Here is an 8,258-nt window from a genome sequence, read left to right as displayed (position 1 = left end):
AGCATTTACTATATGTCAAGCACAGTTCTAAGTGCTGAAGTAGACATAAGATAATCAGGTTGGACACGGTCCCTGTCCCATATAGGGCTCACAGTCTAAATTGGAGGGAGGAGGATTCAATCCCCATTTTACAGGTGAGGTAACCGAGGCACAGTGAAGTTACATGACTTGCCCAAGGTCACACAGCAGACAAGCAGCGGGGCTGGGATTAGAAACCAAGTCCTCTGATTCCCAGGCCCATGCTCTTTTCAGTACGTCACACTCTTTTCCAGAGGCCAGACGCTATTGGAATGAAAAGATGGTGGTCAGGGCAAGCATGAACCCGTGTGAGATGACATCAGTGGGGCAGACTCCTGACCAATCACACAGTCAAAGGTACACCCTCCTGCCCGCCCAATGCCATCTTGTTGCTTAACTCTTCTGGCCCGAATCGTGACGCTCGCCCGCGGAGTTGACGAGGTCAGCTCCCCTTGATTATAAAGACATGGGAAGAATCAGAGAAGCAGAGTGGCCAAGTGGATGGATCACGGGCCTGGGAGTCAAAAGGACCTGAGTTCTAATCCTGCCTCCGCCACTTGTTTGCTGAGTAATCTTAGGCAAGAAACTTCACTTCTCTGGGCCTCAGTTACCTCATCTGTAAAATGGTGATTAAGACTGTGAGCCCTATGTGAGACACGGACTGTGTCCAACCTGATTTGCTTGTATCTACCCCAGTGCTTAGTACGGTGCCTGGCACATAGCAAGCGCTTAACAAATTCCACGATTATTAATCCGGGTTCATTTCCACTCACGGTTCTCGTCTGTCCTGAGCAGCACCTGTTGATGCCTATCTTTTTCCCTCCTGGAACCCAGGGCTCAGGGACCTTTAGGTGCAGAAAAGCCGAGAGAAATGAAATCTTGGAGCTGCTGCAAACTAGAGCCCCGGGTCAGTAGAGACATTACCAAACCCTTCTTCCGGGCAAATTTGAAACATTGATCAGTTGGCTTTGGAGACTGTCCGAGTCGCCCTGACCCCGGTGAGGTATGGGCGCCTTATGCCCCTTTGGCTTAATGGCTAGCGTGGCTCAGGTCCCAAGTCATTTTTTCAGTCCAAGATGATCACACTGCTGTGGCACGCTGAGTAACATAACAACTGGAGATTTATTGAGTCACAAATACGCAGAGAAGTACCCAGAGAATAGACTGTTCTGGACAAATAAGACAAACAACATGTAACAATAAATGTGATTTTTACCTAGGTATCTTTTTCCTTTGTTAAAAACAGGAAATGTGGGGCAGACCAGGAGTATGTACAGACTAGAAAAGGAGGGGATAAGAGGTGAAGAAAGAGGGGTCTCAGTCCTTTCCCAACTTCCCCCACGCCACCCCAGGGGGAAAAATTGTATTTAATACGTGGCAAGTTCTGATAATCAGGTGGGGCACAGTCCTTGCCCCACATGGGAATCACAGTCTAAGGGTGAGGGAGAACAGGTATTGAATTTTCATTTTGCTGTTAAGGAAACTGAGGCCCAGAGAAGTTAAGCACTTTGCCCAAAGTCACACAGAAGGCTCCTGGCAGATCTGAGATTAGGACCCAGGCCTCCCGACTCCCAGGCCCGTGATCTCTCCATTAGGTTTCTCTTACCCAGGAGTCTAGGGATCCTGAGAACAGGCAGGGAGAGGGTCTTGGGAATAGTGAGGAGAAGTGTGCGGGCTAGGTTATAGTAGGTTCGCTCCTCTAATGCCAACCTCCTCACTGTGCCTCAATCTCGTCTATTTTGCTGCCGACCCCTCACTCCCGTCCTGCCTCTGGCCTGTAACACCATCCTTCCTCATATCCAGCAGACAACTACTCTCCCCCACTTCAAAGCCTTATTGAAGACACTTCTCCTCCAAGAAGCCTTCCCGGACTAAGCCTTCCTTTCCTCTTTTCCCACTCCCTTCTGCATTGCCCTGACTTGCTCCCTTAGTTCATCTCCCCCCTCGCAGCCCCACAGCACTTATTCATTCATTCAATAGTATTTATTGAGCGCTTACTATGTGCAGAGCACTGTACTAAATGCTTGGAATGTACAAATCGGTAACAGATAGAGACAGTCCCTGCCCTTTGATGGGCTTACAGTCTTTGTAACATATTTATTTATTTACATTAATGCCTGTCTCTCCCTCTAGACAGTGAGCTCGTTGTGGGCAGGGAATGTATCTGTTTATTGTTAAATTGTACTCTCCCAATTGCTTAGTTCAGGGCCTTGCACGTAGTAAGTGCTCAGTAAATATCATTGGGTGAACGAACGAACATGTCAAGACTGCGCCCTTTGTAGTACTCTCTTCAGCAGTCACTTGGGTAATAATAACAATAATAATAATAATAATTATAATAATAATGGTACTTTGTAATGTCACTATGTGTCAAGTGCTGGGAGGATACAGTCTGATGAGACACAATCCCTGTGCCACATGGGGCTCACAGTCTAAGAACCGCAGGTACTTTATCCCCGTTTTACAAAAGAGACAATATTTTTCAGATGAGGAAGGTGGGGCACTGAGAACTTAAGTGACTTGTCCAAGGTCACAAGTGACAAACGGTGGAGCGGGGACTAGAACTCAGGTCTCCCGATTTCCAGCCCCGTGCCTTTCCCACTAGGACATGCTGCTTCTCCCCTCCTGCACTCATCCACTGTAAGGGAGTCCAGACTGAAGAGGCCCTGCACAACCCCTTGGATAAATAACTGACACGGTTCTCTCGGACCGAAAAACCCCCATCACTTTGGTTTGTGAACTTTGTTTTCCCATTATGGCCTTGGAAGAGCCCTGACCTATAAGTGCAGCAAAACTCATTCCAACCCTGAAACCACTAGAAACCTCTGGGAACAGAAGCCATTGACTTTTTCAAAGCTCAAGCACTTTCTAAAGTACTTTGAACCCGGGCAGCCTGCCTCCTGGGAGTTGTCCAGGAAGGCAAAGGGTGATGGGCATGGCAGGTTCTTCTCTGGAGGATGGAATGTTTCTTTGTTTCCTCGGCAAATTTCTTCCGCTTGGGGTCTGGCCAACGTGCAGACAAATTGACAAAAGGGTCAGTTCATTCCCGAGACAAGAGGCGGGGTGTCTGCTGGCGACCATGGCAGTCACTTCTGAATTTTCCTAGCCATTCTTTAAAATCCATGCCGTTCTTCGGACCGTTAATCCCGTTCTGAACGTTTTTCCGCTTTCGTCTCCGTTTGTATCCAAGGCTCGTGAGTCCTGGGCTGAGCCGTTGCCGCCGAGGCTTTGAAACAACTCTGCTGAGCCGACCTCCTCCATCTCCAGTAACTACCCAGGAGGTGTCATGTTTTGTGGGCTAGTTGCCCTGGTTACACTTATTCGTTTGATCAGATACCGAGGAAAATTGGATCCCTAATTAACCTGAAAATTAACAGGCTAACAGCAACTGTTGGGTAACAGCTCAAAAGAGGCAGATAATCTAGCCCAAGGAGAATCTAATCTGGTTTGATGAGGCATAGCTCTGACTGAGAGGTCAAAGACCGTGACCCCAGAGGCTTATTCCTTTGGAATATCCACAGGGAAATAAGGTTAGAATCATATTCCAGAGAGATTTTTTCTTCCAGCTGAGGAGTGCTTCTAGTTAATGTTGAGATGTACATTTCGGGATGTTATGTTAGAGGAATTTGGTAAAAAAAAAAATATTTATCTCTATCTTGGTTTGTAATTCCGCAGTACCAGAGCGAGGGGGCACCCACTGAAACTTGAAGAAGGAAATTACAAAACAAAACATCCCTAAATATTGGATCACATGTCCAGGATAGCAACTATTTCTTAGAAATTCCAAGGGTCTTGTCCCTGGGGCTGGCTGACTGCGGGGACCAATACCATTATTATTTTGCATCCTAATTCCCTTAAACTCCTTATCATTCAGAGGCGCTGGCTGTATTAGGTGTGCTGAAATTGGCTTCCTTTGGTCTTCTTTCACTTCTCTTCCTGGGAGACTTTTTTTAAATAGTATTTGCTAAATGCCAAGCACTGCACCAAGTACTGGGGGGAAACACAAACCAATCAGGTCTGACACAGTCCACGTCCCACATGGGGCTCACAGTCTTACTCCCCATTTTACAGATGTGCGAGCTGAGCCATGAGAAGATAATTGACTTGCCCAAGGTCACACAGGAGGCAGGTGGTGGAGCTGGAATTAAGACCTTCTACAAGAAAGTTCGGAAGAAGGATGAGAAGGGTCACAAAAGGGGAGCAAAATTGGCTAAATAAAGTGTCTGAATGGTGAGTGGCAAAGAAGCACATTAAGAAATAATATATAAGAAAATTAAACCAACTCTAAGGACGATTCTACTAATGTCTGACCAGTCTAAATCAATCAAATGTGTCTGTGTGGAACAAGGGACTTGTATGTATCTTGTAGCTACCCCAGCATTTAGCAGTGTTGGACCCTTACATAGTTAATGCTTCACAAACACCATTATTATTATTATTACTGAGTGCCCAGCATTGTGCTAAGCCCTGGGAGAGAACATCAGAAGCAAGCCACGTGTTCCCCACCCTTAAGGAGTTTACAATCTAATGGAAATAGGAGAAGGATTAAGTGTTCATACTATGGGAAATGTTTATCATTTTTTCCATCACCTCTCCCAAGGGCTTAGTACAGTGTTCGACACACTGTAAGCACTCAATAAATACCATTGAATGCTTGATTAAATACGCTTTCACTCCCGTAGCTATCGTAGGACTTTCTGAGTTGCTAATAAGAAAATGACAGCATCTATGTAGGACTTTTAGTAAGTATGAAAATATTTAGGTAAGACTCCTTGTGACTCTAACAAAAAGGTGGTTCGCTACAGGTGGGAGACAGATGAGGATCCTGAGAAGCAGTGTGGCCTAATGGATAGAGCCCAGACTCTGGAACCTGGGTTCTAATTCTGGCTCCACTACCAGTCTGCTTCATGACCTTGGGCAAGTCACTTCACCTCTTTGTGCCTCGGTCACCTCATGTGTAAAATGGGGATTAAGACTGTGAGCCCCATGTGGGCTGTGGACTATTTCCAACTTGATTAGTTTGTATCCACCCCAGTGTTTAAGGCAGTGCCAGCCGCATAGTAAATGCTTAACAAATACCATTAAAAAAAGTCCTGGAAGAATATGTGTGACCAATTGTCAAGGTAGACAGTCAATCAGTGGTATTTACTGATCACTTACCGTGTGCAGAGCCCTGTACTGAGCACTTGGGAGGGCTGGAAGACATTTTTCCTGTCCACGGCACTTCATCCCTTCTTCTCACATGCGTGAAGTATGAGATTTCTGAGGTTTCAGTGCTGGTGGTCTGGTTTTATCCCTCAAGGTTTTGTGTGATGTGGCCGGAAGTCCAGGGTGGGGTCTGTGGTAGATTCAGGTCACCTATCCAAAAGAAGTCTGGGCATTCCGACTGCTCGGTTCCATTTGAGTTTGGTTTGAATCTTGTTTCTAGGTTGGTATCACACTTTGCCTTCGAGCCGCCCAGGGTACACACTGGTGATAATAGTAAATGGTAGCCCTGATTTTGATAGTCGTTGTAATAGAACTTATTAAGCACTTACCTTGTGCAGAACACTGCTAAGCCCTGAAAAAAAAACACAGGTAAAAAGTTAAATGCTTTCCCTCGTCCTCCAGAGGTTCGCAGTTTATAAATGAGGTAGGGACTGATTCGATGACAGACACAATAAGGAAGATGAAATAATATATATACAAAGCTAGATAAAAGACAACACCAAAGCAGAGTCCAACAGGTCCAGGAGGAGCATGTCATGGGCCTGGGAGTCAGAGGAACTGCTGTCCTTTTGATTGGCTCCCCTTGAAAGCTTTCTCCCCAGATTATATCTGGCATCTCTGACATTCTAGTGAGATCCGCTCTCCCGTCGCCTTTCACGGACAAAATCCTGGGTTGAGAAGGGGCAGTAGAGAGAAGCCATAGGCCAAAAGAGCCGAATACAAAATGGAGGAGGAAGGGGAAGGGAGACCTTGGGCAAGATGCTGAAATTCTCGGTGTCTCAGGTTCCCCACCTGTGAAATCGGGATTCAATCCTCCCCACTGCTATGTAGACTGTGAGCCGCATGTGAGACAGAGTGCTTAGCCCATTGGCCCACTGCGAGCGCTTGACAAGCACCACGATTGATTAATTAATTAATTAATTAATTTAGGAGCTTCAGGGTGCCGCCATCCAGATCACTGCCATGAGTCTTCTGGATCCTTTATCTATCCTCCAAATCCTTGGCAGCAACATAGCTCAAGGGAGAGAGCCCGGGCTTGGGATTTAGAAGCCCAAGGTTCTTATTCCGCCTCCACCACTTATCTGCTGGGACACCTTGGGCAAGTTCCTCCACTGCTCTGTACCTCAAATTTTCCATCTGTAAATGGGATAAAATGCCTGTTCTCCCTACTAGACTATGATCCTGGACTATGTCTGGTATACTATGTCTGGTGTCATAAATTTACACCTCCCCCAGCACTTAACACTGTTAAGTGTTTAATGCCATAATTATTTATTTGACATAATTAGCCACCCTTGGTGGGCCTTGGCAGCTATAAGTAAATTGGATTCTACTGGGCTTAGCCTCTTCCTCCTCTCTGCCTTCTCCCTTCCCCTTCTTCCTCCATTTTGCATTCAGTCATTCTGGCCTACGGCTTCTCTCGCCTGCCCCTTCTCAGTCCAGGATTTTGTCCGTGAAAGGCGACAGAAGAGCAAAACGCACCAGAATGCCAGAGATGGCAGCGGTAACCTGGGGAGAAAGCTTACGGAGGGAAATAATCAAAAAGACAAACATTTGAGGTGAATTAATGTGAATTAATATGTATGACATGAATGCAGAAACCAAGCAGAGATTTTAATTTCCATTTTAAGGTCAGTGAATGTTAAGTGCAGAAAAGTAGGCACCTGTGAAGGCCGATTCTGCATTACTCTGAAAGAAAGATTATCATGAAATTGAGTTGAGACTCTGGAGAAGAGAGAGATAGAGACCCATGGTCTTGTTTCTGACATTTTGATTGGGACCAAGGGAAGCACAGAGCAGGGAGGAATGGCTCGGCTAGGAGGTTGTTTTAGAACTTGAAAGGGAGAAAAGCTTCAAAATTCATTCATTCAATCATATTTATTGAGCGCTGACTGTGTGCAGAGCACTGTACAATTCAGCAACAGATAGAGACAATCCCTACCCAACAACGGGCTCAAAATGTATGTTTGATCCTGCCTTCAGGCAGGGGGATGGACCAGATGACTTCTCAAGCTCCTGGAAGCTACTTTCTCAGGGTGAAGAGGGTGTTGATTCCATTCCATTAACCTGCTGTGAAGCGGTGTGGACTAGTGGCAAGAGCACAGGCCTGGGAGTCCCAGGAACTGGGTTCTAATCCTGACTCCGCCACTTGCCCGCTGTTTGACCTCAGGCAAATCACTTCACTTCTCTGGGCCTCACGTTCCTCATCTGTATAATGGGGATTCAATACCTGGGCTCCCTCCTACTTAGACTGCAAGCCTCATGTGGGACAGGGCCTGAGTTCAAATTGATTAATTTGTATTCTTCATCCAATCTATTGGTGGTATTGACTGATTACTTACTGTCTAAGAGCATTAATCAATCAGTGGTATTTATTGAGCACTAACTCTGTGCTGGACACTGTACTAAGTGCTTGGGGGAGCACAATACAACAGAGTTGGTAGACATGTACCCTGCTCACAGCAAGCTTGCAGTCTAGAGCGGAAGAGAGATGTCACTGTAAATAAATAAATTTCCAATAGGTGCATGTTCTGTATCCTCTCTGGGTCACTCCTGGAGAGTTTCCAGTATTCTGCCAGTCTTGACTATGGGAGGGAGAGTCAAGCAGAGGCCTACCCATTCCGTTCCTAACTTGGGCAGTGGCTAGCGAGTGGAAGGCCATCTGTAACAAGTCAAAACCCACCTGTGCTGGGCAGCAGCGGCACGGGAGAGAGTAAAAGGTGGACACTCTAGTTTACTGTGTGGAAGGAGACAATGGTAACCACTTCCGGATTGTTACCAAGAAAACTCTGGATACACTACCGGAATGATTGCAGGTGGAGCTGGGCCTTTCTGGGAGAGATGTGTCCATGGCGTCACTATGGGTCAGAGACGACGCTAGTTTACTGTGTGGAAGGAGACAATGGTAACCACTTCCGGATTGTTACCAAGAAAACTCTGGATACACTACCGGAATGATTGCAGGTGGAGCTGGGCCTTTCTGGGAGAGATGTGTCCATGGCGTCACTATGGGTCAGAGACGACGCGCCGGC

General features: G+C 46.4%; 1 non-coding gene across 1 annotated transcript; it reads left to right on the top strand.

Moving 5' to 3' along the window:
• Positions 1 to 7,761: 7,761 nt before the first annotated feature.
• Positions 7,762 to 7,899, top strand: LOC114814490. The gene has a single exon (XR_003762282.1). It is a non-coding gene; the product is annotated as a small nucleolar RNA SNORA7 (small nucleolar RNA).
• The last annotated feature ends 359 nt before the right edge of the window (positions 7,900 to 8,258 follow it).

This window comes from Ornithorhynchus anatinus, chromosome 9, assembly GCF_004115215.2.
Source record: "Ornithorhynchus anatinus isolate Pmale09 chromosome 9, mOrnAna1.pri.v4, whole genome shotgun sequence".
Taxonomy (NCBI): Eukaryota; Metazoa; Chordata; class Mammalia; order Monotremata; family Ornithorhynchidae; genus Ornithorhynchus; species Ornithorhynchus anatinus.
The sequence above is the reverse complement of the archived record's forward strand: the minus strand, read 5'-3'. Positions and strand labels throughout refer to the sequence as shown.